Below are 12,757 nucleotides of genomic sequence, written 5' to 3'. Positions count from 1 at the left end.
AGATGGAGGAGGAAGGAGAGAGAGAGAGAAAGAAGAGAGGAATAGAGGTAAAGAGAGATAGAGAAAATGGAAAAATTAAAGGGAAAAGAAAGGGATCACAGGAGGTAGAGACAAGGAATAAGGGAAGGCGAGACGAACAAGAAGATGGAGGGAGAGGGAGGAAGGGATTGGAGAAAGAGGAGAGGGATGGCAGAGAGGGGGAGAGAGAGAATAGGGAGACAAAGGAGGAAAGGGCAGGGTGGAGTATTTGTATAAGAGAAATGGCTGAGTTAATAAAGTGAGAGAGCAAGAGAGGCAAATAGAAAATAAAAGAGAATTCCAATATGAAGGAGCATGGTGAAAATACGCATCTTAAAAAGGATTAAAAGTAAAACAAAAGATCCGGCAAAATTAGCGTATGCGTTTATATCTGTTACCCTCTGCCCTGTTCTAACTATTGACCTACATGTCAGGTCTCATTGTCCTCAAACTGCCAGAAAGCCATTAAATCAATTTAACAGTGCGAGTTTAACTATTCAGCGTATATTGATGCAATGTAAAAAAACATTTCACAATGGCATTAAGCATGGAGTATAGCTACTGCCTAAAAGAAACCCATCTCCCCCATTCTCATGCTGCGCGCACACAATACAAACACACATATGCCCATAGAATATAAAGTCGATCACTGCTCAGAATAAGATAAATTTGCCAAGAAAAACCTTGCTTGTATCAGGGGTTGTTCTCATCCATAATTTACTTTTCCACTGTTAAAGTTCTAGGCCTGACACACACAAACCACATACTTCGTACTGCAGAAGCACAGTTATTTTTTTAAAACGTTAAGCCAAATATTCAGCAATCAGAACTCTTGTTCAGGCAATCCAAGCTTTCTTGCCAGTACTGCCTGTGCAGCAGAAGGAAAAAACATTTACCTTTCATTAGAATAGAAAAAAGCATGGAATCGTAAAAGGCTACTTGTCTCATCAAGTTCCCTGCCCCACAGATCCAAGGACCACATGCAATGTATCCGATCATGGCCTTACCCCCAACCCATTTAAGGTCCTGAGAAAAACTCACTGATTCCCAAAGCCAAACTTCAAAATGCTGCTCAACCTTCACACCTATATCATCAAGCTCTAAACACGTGATCTTGCCCTGCCTCAACAGACAGGAACCATCACGATAAAAGCAAAAAACTGCCGATGCTGGAAATCCAAAACAAAAACAAAAAGACCTGGAAAAACTCGCAGGTCTGGCAGCGTCTGCGGAGAGGAGCACAGTTAACGTTTCGAGTCCGAAAGACCCTTCAACAGAACCATCATGATCTGTGCATGTCCTGTATTTAATTGCCTCACATGACACCAGGCCCTTGCAGCTCTACCTGATCCTTATTTTGTTCCTTTTTTTGAGGGAGTTAATTAATTGAAGGGCCAACTGCTTTTGCTAGGGATCTGCTCCATTTTATCTGCCAACGATGATAATTTTGTAATTTGCAGGGATTCAACCACATCCCCACAAAATCACATAAATTTACACAATGGTGCAAAAGCATTAAGCTGTTAGTCACAACATTGGCCATGCTGATTGCTCTGTGCGGAACAAAAAGTTTCTTCCTATTTCACAAACTATCACATTATCACATGCATGCTTAACTCATTTATATCACACTCCCCTGTTCACCATTTAATGGAGACAGGGGGTGATAATTTCACAAATCTGAATTCAACTCTGACCTGCTTCAAACCGGGTCCACCCAATTTTAACGGAGATGGTTTGGGAGGGGCCAGCTAATGTGCCCGTGAGAGGCGGGCATTGTTTAAATATGTTCTGCACCTCAATGGGAAAACCCAATAGCTGATGGATGGCGAAAGTGGCTGGATCCAACAGTTAAGTGCCTCTCCAACACTGCCTGGGCCAGGAGGAACACAATCGCACCCCCCAGGTCCCTAGTAAATCTTGTTCACTCCGAATGAGCTGAAACCCCATGAGCAATCTCCCCTACCCACGATCTCCCCCATACTCACAATCTCTTCAACCACATCCCCCTTGCAACCCCCCTCCCATTGATCTTCCCTACTAACTGTTCCACAGCTACAATCTTCCTGTAAGTTAGGTCCCCTGTTGAAAGAATAAATAGAGAAATGGCAACATCACAAGGGCAAATGTCTGGTTTTAACCTCTTCTTTCTCTTGAGGCCTATTTATTTCAGAGGAAAGCTATTGAAGGAAAACATGTCTGCAGTAGGGATTTTCCCATTGAAGTGAGATAGGGAAGATCTGGACATGCTCTTAAATATACCCATATAATTATAGTGTAGTGGTGCGTATATAGGAGAAGGAATAATGACCCCCAATATTAGCAGGCAAAATTCTCATTAAGGGATTTTAGTGACACTGATGATCGAAATTCTAGTGATTTTATAATCACCGTTGATGCTGTCTACAAGTCACTTTCTTTCACCCGCTATATTCCATTATATTGCACACTGTGACATTGGAAGGGATGGTTATATTTCGTAGTTATTCTGTGGACGGGGGAGGGGTGTATACTGGTGGCTGATGTTATGTTGAGCATGCTCCATGAACCTATGGTGATGTCCTCACTGAAGGACTAGCAACCTTGACATAATCATTACACATTTCTGAAGTGATAATAGGACATGTATGATGCTAAATGTAGCTGAGCTTTTTCTTTGCTAGAGAGATGCTGGTATTTTGCTCTTGATGTCAAAACTTGTATCACGTCATGGTATAATTTTAGTCTTCCAACATTGTCCACTGTCTATCAGGTGAATGTTAATGCTCACTTGCATATTCTTGATATTCTAATGAGGATATTAGGAGTTACAAAACAAATAGCTGAAGATAAAAGACCGACCAGCTATAATCTAACTGAATGGTGGAACAGGCTTAATGGGATGAATAGTCTACTCCTGTTCCTGTGTTTCTATGTTCTATCCACTATCATCTTAGATAAGTCACACTAGCAATGAAGAGGTGCTAGCAAAACCTGAGACCAAAAGAATTCTGCTGACCAAGATCAGGAACAGACAGTTGGAATTTCTTGGGCATGTAATAAGAAGTCATGGTTTAGAAAATCTGGTGCTGATGGGAAAGATCGAAGGTAAAAGAGATCGAGGGAGACAAAGAACAATCTTTCTAAAGAGCCTCGTAAACTGGGTGAATGTACTGGATGATCCACATATCTAGAGCAAGGTTAACATGGTCGCCAACACCCTCTTAGGGCATGGTCCCTGAACAGAGGTCCACTATGATGAAACTTCCATTGGTTAAGGCCTTCTGAAGATTAATGATTAAAAATCCATTTACTAGTGTTGCAAGCTGTAGTATAAGGGTTTGGCACATTTAGGTTTAACATGGGACTAAGTACAGAACTGCCCACACGGTGATGTAAGAGAGCACATGACCCACACCTAGGGGTCAGTCTAGTGTTGGACGGAGCCCTGTGCACAAGCAAGCATGGAGACAGCTCCTAGCTTGAATCCTTACTGTATCTATGTACATAGATCTTGTAGTTAGTAAATATGTACAGTTAACCTACTTAAGACTACAAAGACTTAATTAAGACCTGCCTGACTGTATCCAACGCACTACACACAAGCTGAAACCACAGTTATAAATTTCAGGGGATTGAGTGCAGTGATCCTCGCTCTTTTTTCACCTTTTTACCTCTGTGGAAACTCTTTACCTCTCCTTTGTACCTCTGAGTAGCTGAGATCATATGTGAAGTGCTAGGCTGTTTGTTTGAACTAAGATATGGATACAGCCTGTTCTGAAAAATATAGCTATCAAGCACCCATCTTTGGTGTAGCAGCAAGGATGTTATTTCCAGACTCTACTCTTTACTTTCATTTTTTTTTTTTGCCCAGCTTCCTGCTCTCCTTGCTTGAGGATTACTCAACTGAGATACATCATCTTGCATTTATATAGTGTCATTAACAAAATAAAACATCGCCAGGTGTTTCACAAGAGTGTTATCAAATAGTTCCGCAGATATTTTATTTAACCCACTGACGCCTAATCAAGTGGCCATCCTTCATTAATGGAGTCTATACAGCAAATCTCAACAGGGGGGATAATCACAGCTACACCTGATTCTATTGGTCACACATACACACAGACACAAACACAGATACACACCTAGACATGCTCACACACAGCCAAAGGCACACAGACACACATACACAGGTACACAGGCACACAGAGATATGCACACATACACAGGCACACAGACGCACACAGAGATATGCACACATGCACAGGTACAGGCACAAAGACACACAAATATATCGGCACACAGACCGACACACAAAGATACACACACTCACACAAACACACGCACACAGGGGTGAACATGACAATGGGTGTGGGTGGACGGCTCACCACCTCCCCTCCACCACCGGAAGTAAAGTCAGCGAGGAGCCAACCCACCATAACGAGCTAAACAAGGCCAGCCTGGGATGTCCTGCCCTCTGGAGCTGGCAGCCAATCAGACTGGCTGGCAGCTCCATCAGTCTCAGCAGTGCCAAGAACGCATTAGTGGCCGCTGCCGGGACTGCAAGAAGAAGATCAAGAAGCCCAGGGGTCTACAGAACCAGTAAGTCCGTGGCTTTGGGCAGGGAAGGTCTCGGATGGTCACAAGGCTGGGGAGGGGTGGCGGTGCAAGGTGTAGGGGTGTTGGGTTTAAGGCTGGAGAAGTTAGGAAGAAGAGGGAGGTCCGATATTAGGTGGGGGGGCACCCACCAATCGGCAAAGGATCCCCTAATGATCGCAACCCGCTTCCTTCCCAACCTTTGAAGGCTCTCTTTAAAAATCAGGTTGCTCACTCCCGCCTGGCTGCCCATGCCAAAAGTGTTATGGCATGGACAGCATATTACCAGGGTCAATTAGCTTGGTAGCAAGTCTAGAGTCATAGAGGTCTACAGCACAGAAAAAGGCCCTTTGGCCCATCGAGTCTGCGCCGGTCAAACAAGTACCTAACTATTCTAATCCCATTTTCCGGCACTAGGCCCATAGCCTTGTATGCCATGGCATCGCAAGTGCACATCCAAATACTTCTTAAATGTTATGAGGGTTTCTGCCTCTATCACCCTTTCAGGCAGTGAGTTCCAGATTCCCACTACCCTCTGGGTGAAAAAATTCTTCCTCACTCCCCTCTAAACCTCCTGCCCCTTACCTTAAATCTATGCCCCCTGGTTATTGATCCCCCCACCAAGAGGAATAGTTCCTTCCTGTCTACCCTATCTATGCCCCTCACAATTTTATACACTTCAATCATGCCCCCCCTCAATCTCCTCTGCTCCAAGCAAAATAACCCCAGTCTATCCAATCTCTCCTCATCACTAAAACTCTCCAGCCCAGGCAACATCCTGGTAAATCTCCTCTGCACTCTCTCTAATGCAATCACAACCTTCCTATAATGCGGATTCCAGAACTGCACGCAATACTCCAGCTGTGGCCTAACCAGCGTTTTATGCAGTTCCAGCATAACCTCCCTGCTCTTATATTCTATGCCTCTGCTAATAAAGGCAAGTATCCCATATGCCTTCTTAACCACATTATCTACCTGTCCCACTACCTTAAGGGACCGGTGGATATGCACACTAAGGTCCCTCTGATCCTCAGTACTTCCCAGGGTCCTACCATTCATCGTGTATTCCCGTGCCTTGTTTGTCCTGCCCAAGTTCATCACCTCACACTTATCCAGATTAAATTCCATTTGCCACTGGTCAGCCCATCTGACCAGCCCATTTATATCCTCCTGTAATCTAAGGCTATCATCCTCACTATTTACCACCCCACCAATTTTCGTGTCTAATTGACCTTTGATTAGCTATTTAAATATGGCAAGCAGGCTGACGATTTTGGCACCTGCCCACCCCACCTCTCCACCCCCGTGTTATGGGGGTAAGCTCGGGGGCCAGTGGGAAGGTGGTGAGGTGGGCACCCATTCTATTTTACATGCCACCCCCCACCGAAAACACAGCCACTGTGGGGGTCACATAAAATCCAACCCACAAACACATGCACACTCGCACACACACTCGCACATACACACACATACACACACAGACATGCACGCACACGTACATAGGTACACACACACTATCCAGAAGGTTCATTACACAATGATAAGAAGCAGAAATCCTTCTAATTTCTCCTGTTCTAATGTAGAGGTGCTGAGCACAACTTTAATAGCTAACCTGTTACACTAGCTGAAGCCAGTAAATCCTAAGGGCTTTTGTGGTTGATGTGGGCCTCAGGCGATAGTCGTTCATGATGCAATCACCAGTTAAACCATCCAAGCACATGGAACAATTATAATTTCTGACTTTCATCAGGGCGCTCTTTAGGCGTCAGCCTTGGTTCAGTTGGCAACAATCTCACATCTGAATCAGAGGGTTGTGGCTTCAAATTCCACTTGAGCACAAAAATCAAGACTAGCATTCCAGTGCAGTACTGAGGGAGTGCTGCGCTGTCAGAGATGCTGTCTTTTGAATGAGATGCTAAACTGAAGCGCCAGCATAGTCACGTTGCTGTTTGTGGGAGTTTTCTGCGTACAAATTGGCTGCCATGTTTCCTGCACTACCACAGTGGCTCCATTTCAAAATTACCTCATTGGTTGTAAAGCGCTGTGAGATTTCCTGTGGTTGTGAAAGTCTTTCTTTTCTCTTTGCTCTTTGTAAACTGGAGGCAAAATACAAGAGCAGATGTGGGACCAGCAGATATTCACTGTCACACGTTAGTGTTACAATTTTTTGCAGCAAGCTACTGACACACACAACATACAAATAATTAACCAGCAAAGGTTTTGCTCCAGAACAACTCCTGCGCTCTTAACTCCCCTTCACAGGCAATGAGTCAACGGAAATGTATCTTACTGACTTACTTTGATATGAGCCGCTGAGTCTGGGACAGTCTGAATCATGTCCTTTTGCTGAGCTGCCGGGGGTATCAACAGGACAGGCCTCACAGCTCCTGTAAAGGGAAAGAAGGGATTAGGCCAGTGGTGAGATGAAGTCCTCTACATGTGGAGCCGGGTGAATTAATATAGCAACCAAATGCAGCACAAACTGTGTCAGCCAATTCGGTGGTCAAATTTAAAGAGAACAGATTTAACTATGGAAACATATATTTGAAATAGCCAGAAGCTGATGATGTCAGTTATATTCTAGACTAACCTCAGCACATTGAGCTTTCCAATTTCACAAATAGCCCAATGACATCAGATGTTTTGAATAATGGAATCATTTTTGGTTAAGGAACTTGTCCTGTGATTTTTTGTTTTCAATGCAACAAAAACAGTTTCATGAATATGATAACCTATAGACATTCGGGAATATGTTCAACTAGAATATGGGATTGGAAAATAAGCGAGCCTTGGTTTTAACCCTTCCTGGCAACATATTCACCTCAGGGAATGACAGGATTATGAAGTCAATCCCTATTTATTGCTCGCGGATCAGGTTTGATATTGATTTGGTTGCATCTATGATACAAGCCTGTCAATCATCAGAGCTGTTTAGGGCCAGTTTCTAGTCAGAGTTCAATATTGTCCATGCTTTAGAATCAATTTGTTTTGAAAAGGTACAGGATAAAGAGATCGGAGTAGGAACAAGAATAGGCCATTCAGGGCTCAGGGGGCTGTTCCGCCAATCAGTCAAATCATAGCTGACGTCTTAATTCCATTCATTTACTTTAGCCCCATGTTCCTTAATTTGAATGAAACATTGAACTGAGGTGTCAGCTGCCCTTTCAGATGTGTGTTAAAGATCCTACAGCACTATCCAGACAAGAACAGAATGGTTCTCCCACTGTACTGGTCAATATTTACCCCTCAGCCAACATCACTATTACAGATTATATGATCATTATCTCATTGCTGTTAAAGGGACCTTGTTGTTTTGTATATTACAACAATGTAACAGTGACAATAATCCTTCGAATGTACTTCAATGGCTGCAAATTGCATTGGAACATCCTAAGATAATGAAAAACACCATATCAATGCAAGTTCCTTTTCTTTTTATTTCACTGGACATGAAATTGAACTCTGGGTCTTCCCTATACAAAGATGGAGACTATTGGCGGAACCTTGTGAATGTACTCCCTGCCAGAACTGCTTCAGGGTGGGAATCTAATTAACTAATTTGCATGCCTTGTTGTTGCTCAGCCACCTCTGGGCTCCCCAACCAATCAGTGAGAGTGGGCAGGATGACCCAGCTAATGAAGCAATGAAGGATCTCTATTTAAAGGGACCCCATCAGGACTCACAATGGCACCAGCGTCTTCCACATACAAACCAACGGGAAGGAGCAAAGAGCTACAGAATGGAGGGAAGAGCTGGAAAGGCTTCTCCTGGTTCACCTCTGGAGTTGACGATTAATGCAGTGGGGGCACAAAGGCAAGTTCTCCTTCCTGTCAGGAGTAGTCCAGCCAGCCTCACCAATCCGGCATGGCTGCAGGCCACTCATCCCCCACAGGTGCATTGACAGTGCCAATGGAGGGGATGAGGGAGGAGCTCTCAGAGGGAGGAGCAGCACTCTGAGGATGCACCATCATGTAACTCTTATGCAAGCTCCACCAGAGCAGATACACACATTTTGATGGGTCCTGAGATAGAGATAGATAGGTTGGCACATGGTGGGGAGCACATCACACCTAAGCAGAAGTGGGTGCTGGAGACAGAAACAGCAGTGGAGAGTGTCCATCAGAGGGTGCAGGACAGTCCAAGCTCAGATCAGCTGGACACAGATGATGAGCCTCACAGATCATACACTCAAAAAGAACTTGTGGAGCACAAAGGAAAATGTGTGTGCTTCTGGCAGAATTTCCCGAGGCAGTCAATGGAAGAGCCAATGTCTAGCCTAGCTGCCGCGATGTCACAGGTATTCCTGCTGATGACCACCTCCATTGAAAGAGTGGACAAATTCATGTGGAGTCTGACACAGCTGGCCACCGACTTCATGCTGACCCATGTCAATGGCCTGCACAGTCTGGAGACCAGCTTACACAACACCGATCAAAGCCTCACCTTAGTGGCTGAACACCATACTGATGCGCAGCTAAGTGCTCTCCTACTTTTGGTTAGCAAGGAAGTGCAGATGGATCCTTAGAGGGAAGATAGAGAAAGGGCTGATGGCAATGAGGGCTTTTCTCAAGGCAGCCCCACTTCTCAGTCCTTGCCCTCACCCTCCAGTTGTTGCCCCACATGCTACCGCCTGTCCTGATTACTAAGTCTGCCCAGGTTGAGTTGAGGCAGCCTTTGACAGAACTTGCACAGGCTCCAAAACCCAGAGGACAGCTGCCACGGGCATCTCACGAGTCAGAGGAGGGGAACGGGCCTCCAGTTCAGCTGAAAGCACAGGGGTAGCACCACATAGGAGCAATAGAGAGCGGAACAGGAAGACATCTTAGTTGCACAAAGGGATTCACTTGGGTGTTTGTAATGTTGTAACTTTTCAATAGATGCTCTTCATTTGAATGAAGGAATGAGCTTACTAATTCTCGTGATCTCTACTTTGTCACATTCTCCATTGACCCTGGGTAGTTTCATTCCAGTGAATGGAATCAGCAGCCTTGATGAGGTGGAAAAACTAGGAATGAGATGGTTGGCTGGGCATCTTTGAGGAGGAGATTTGATGATGGGGTTTGGGCAGAAGGAGCTTGCACAGGAGTTGATGGGAAGCTTGCAATGCTTCAAGCACACTTTCCAAGTGAAGCGTGCCTGGGTGAGAGTGTCACGAGCTTCTCTGGCAGGCTGTTCTATGCCTGCAGGCATCAGCAACACATCATGAGGCCTCCTTCCTCTTGCCTCTAGCTCCAGTACTCTCTGCAGAGACATATTGTGAGGGTATGGTAGACCACAGAAATCCTGAAGACACTTGCTGGGGCATATTGAAGGATGCCTCCAGATCAATCAAGGCAGATGGACCTCATTTTGAGCAAATTAATGAATTGCTATATTGTTATGCTAGTGGTGACATGGCCCCTTTTGTGCCTCTCCTGTGCCTCTGTGATAGGGTTCCTCGCTGGTGTCATCATTCAGGTATTGAGTGGGAATCCATTGTCCCCCGGGAACCAACTGCTAAGGCTACCTGGTGGAGAGAAGTGCTGCAGAATTTGAGACTGCTGAAAGATGAAGTATTATGTCAGCTCCCTGGACACCTGGTGCAGATTTACAGTGGTCACAGGACCAGCTGAACATTAAGGAAGTGAAAGTCCATCTGGCTTATAGGTCAATGCCTTGATTGCCTCATGACCCCCGGAGCCTGTGGAAATCCTGTAAAGGAAGCAAAGCCGACAGCCATCTGGGTTTGACCAGCCACATCCATGTCAATGCTGTTAAAGTGGAGGCCTTCGCAAACAAGGCATGGGTGACATGGTTAATGCAGTTATTGTGGACTGCTGTTAGAGTGGCTGATCCTGTCGATGTAGCTGCTGATCTGGAGCATGCTGCACTTCCTCCACAGAGAGCCAAGCAACTGCAGAATATGTCGTCCCTGTGTTAAGGGTTACAGAACTAAGGCAGGTAGATGGAGTTAAGGTACAAATCAACCATGATCTAATTGAATAGCAGAACAGGCCCAAGGGGCCTACTCTTCATGTGTGTTCCCACATCATTGGCTGTAAAGTATTTTGGTACATACTGAGGCTGTGAAAGGTGCTATATAAATGCAAGTCTTTCTTTATAACATCCTCAACTCGTACAAACAAGTCACTGAACTAATGGCAAGTTGGTGAGTTTCCTGGTTTCATTTAAAGTAGAAGGAAAACTAACAAGCCAACACTTAAAATTACAACAAAACACGAGCAGTTGGTAATGATTCATATTTTGCTTACTAGATACTGACTGGTTGACAAAGGCATTATCAACTGCACATGACTAGGGCGTTGTGACTTATTTGATATTTGTAGACAAAATATAATTGAGGCCTGATTTAATGCAGCTGAAATTCTTTGTAGAGCTGCAATCTGTTTTACCACATCATTCTAATATAAAAAATACCTTCACTCGGCGGAGTCTGCTTCAGCAGCAAAGTAGAAAGTATGGAAATTGATTTTGGGAAAAGCTGCCAAACCTGATGTTTTTTTTTAAATTGAGAGGATGAATTGAAGGGCTGTGGCCCATCGCTCACATCGCCACCAAGACTGAGGATAATCAAAGAGAACATGAGGCAGAATTTTACGGTCCCACCGAACTCAATGGACTTTTGAACGGCCCGCCACATTTACAACCCCACCCCCACCACGACAGGGCAGTGAAATTCAGTCCATGAAGTAAATCAAGAATTGTGGCACTTTAAACTTGGGTTTGAACAGTTGACATGGATTATTTGTGAAAGAAGAGAATAAGGAATGTCACAGTTTTGAGTTCCTGGGTTAGAATTGGAGATTGTGTGATGAGTCTCGATGTCAATACATGGCCCCTGAATGTTATCTTTGGCGGGCGGGCGCGCGCGATCGGTGGGCCCGGGAGCGGTGGAGAAACCGGCCCCCCCGGCCGCGATGGGCCCTGACCGCGATTTCACGCCGGCCAATTAACGGCCAGCCAGTGTGAAACACGCGCTGAAAAATTCAGCACTGCCAGGGCAGGGGCGGGAAAAGGCCGGGCAATGGCATTTCCGCGGGCACGGGTGAGCGCTGCGAGAAAGCCCCCTGAAGGCAGAGAGCTGCCTCAGGGACCTGCAGGCCTGAAAATGATCAAATAAAGGTTAAAAATACTGCAAGTAAACCGTCCAGGTATCACAATCGAGCACCTGAAAATATGGCTGATAAAAAAATGCTGTCCACAGATATTTATTTTTATTTTATTCCGTAACGGAAATTTCATCCCCCCCTTGGATGAGGTTTGATGAACAATGCAAAGGCCGCCTGGCTGATTCGCCCGTCCGCCAACCGTAAGGTTGGATGGGCCACAAAAAATCAGAGACAATTGCGCCATTAATGGGCTTAATTGCCCTCTTAATCGTCAGCGGGCGAGTTTCTGGCTTCTGCACGCGCCCACCGAGCGAAATATCGCGTGAGTGCGCGATGATGTCGGGACCGACACCCGATGTCTTCTCGCGCGATTTTACGCCCGACCGGGTCAGGTTTCCCCCCACCTGCGGGATGTAAAATTCTGTCCATGGAGTCCCATAAACTCAAAAATGGTTGTGGCACCGTCAAATTTCTAGGCCCAAGGTTCCAGGCTGGATTTTCTTGAATACCTTTTGGATTATTTTGAACCATTCGTCATTTATCAAGTCATTCAGGGAAGATGCCTTCTGAGCAGTAACACATAAACAGAAAATGCTGGAAAAACTCAGCAGGCCCAGCAGCATCTGTGGAGAGAGAAACAGTTAATGTTTCGAGTGCTTATGACCCTTCCTCAGGCATTTCTGCTCTTTCTTCAGATCTCTGAAAAAGGATCATGCAGACTCAAAACATTAACTCTGTTTCTCCCTCCACAGATGCTGCCAGACCTGCTGAGTTTTTCCAGCATTTTCTGTTTTGTTTCAGATTTCCAGCATCCGCAGTGTTTCACTTTTACTTTCTGATCACTACTTGTAGCGATGTTGTAAGCATCAGTATCAAGAACATTTTGATAATTTATGGAATAGGGGCGGGAGGTGATGCTAATTAGCCATTTAACAGCCACTGATAAGGAAACAAGGCAGAAAATAATTGTGCCTGATTCATTACTGTGACGCTCAAACAATGCATTGACATTCTTTCAAGATACTGGCACGATCCACCATGAATTACATTATTAC

At 45.1% G+C, this 12,757-nt stretch overlaps 1 protein-coding gene across 1 annotated transcript in view; it reads right to left on the bottom strand.

Moving 5' to 3' along the window:
- Positions 1-12,757, bottom strand: part of erg (ETS transcription factor ERG) — a 276,979-nt gene that overhangs the window by 219,219 nt on the left and 45,003 nt on the right. Inside the window, exon 3 of the mRNA XM_078560286.1 lies at positions 6,892-6,980. The gene's annotated coding sequence lies outside the window, so the exon portion shown is untranslated. The remainder of the gene's footprint in view (positions 1-6,891; positions 6,981-12,757) is intronic.

Source organism: Cetorhinus maximus, chromosome 16 (assembly GCF_964194155.1).
Source record: "Cetorhinus maximus chromosome 16, sCetMax3.hap1.1, whole genome shotgun sequence".
NCBI classification, from domain to species: domain Eukaryota; kingdom Metazoa; phylum Chordata; class Chondrichthyes; order Lamniformes; family Cetorhinidae; genus Cetorhinus; species Cetorhinus maximus.
This window is presented reverse-complemented; position numbering and strand designations above follow the sequence as displayed.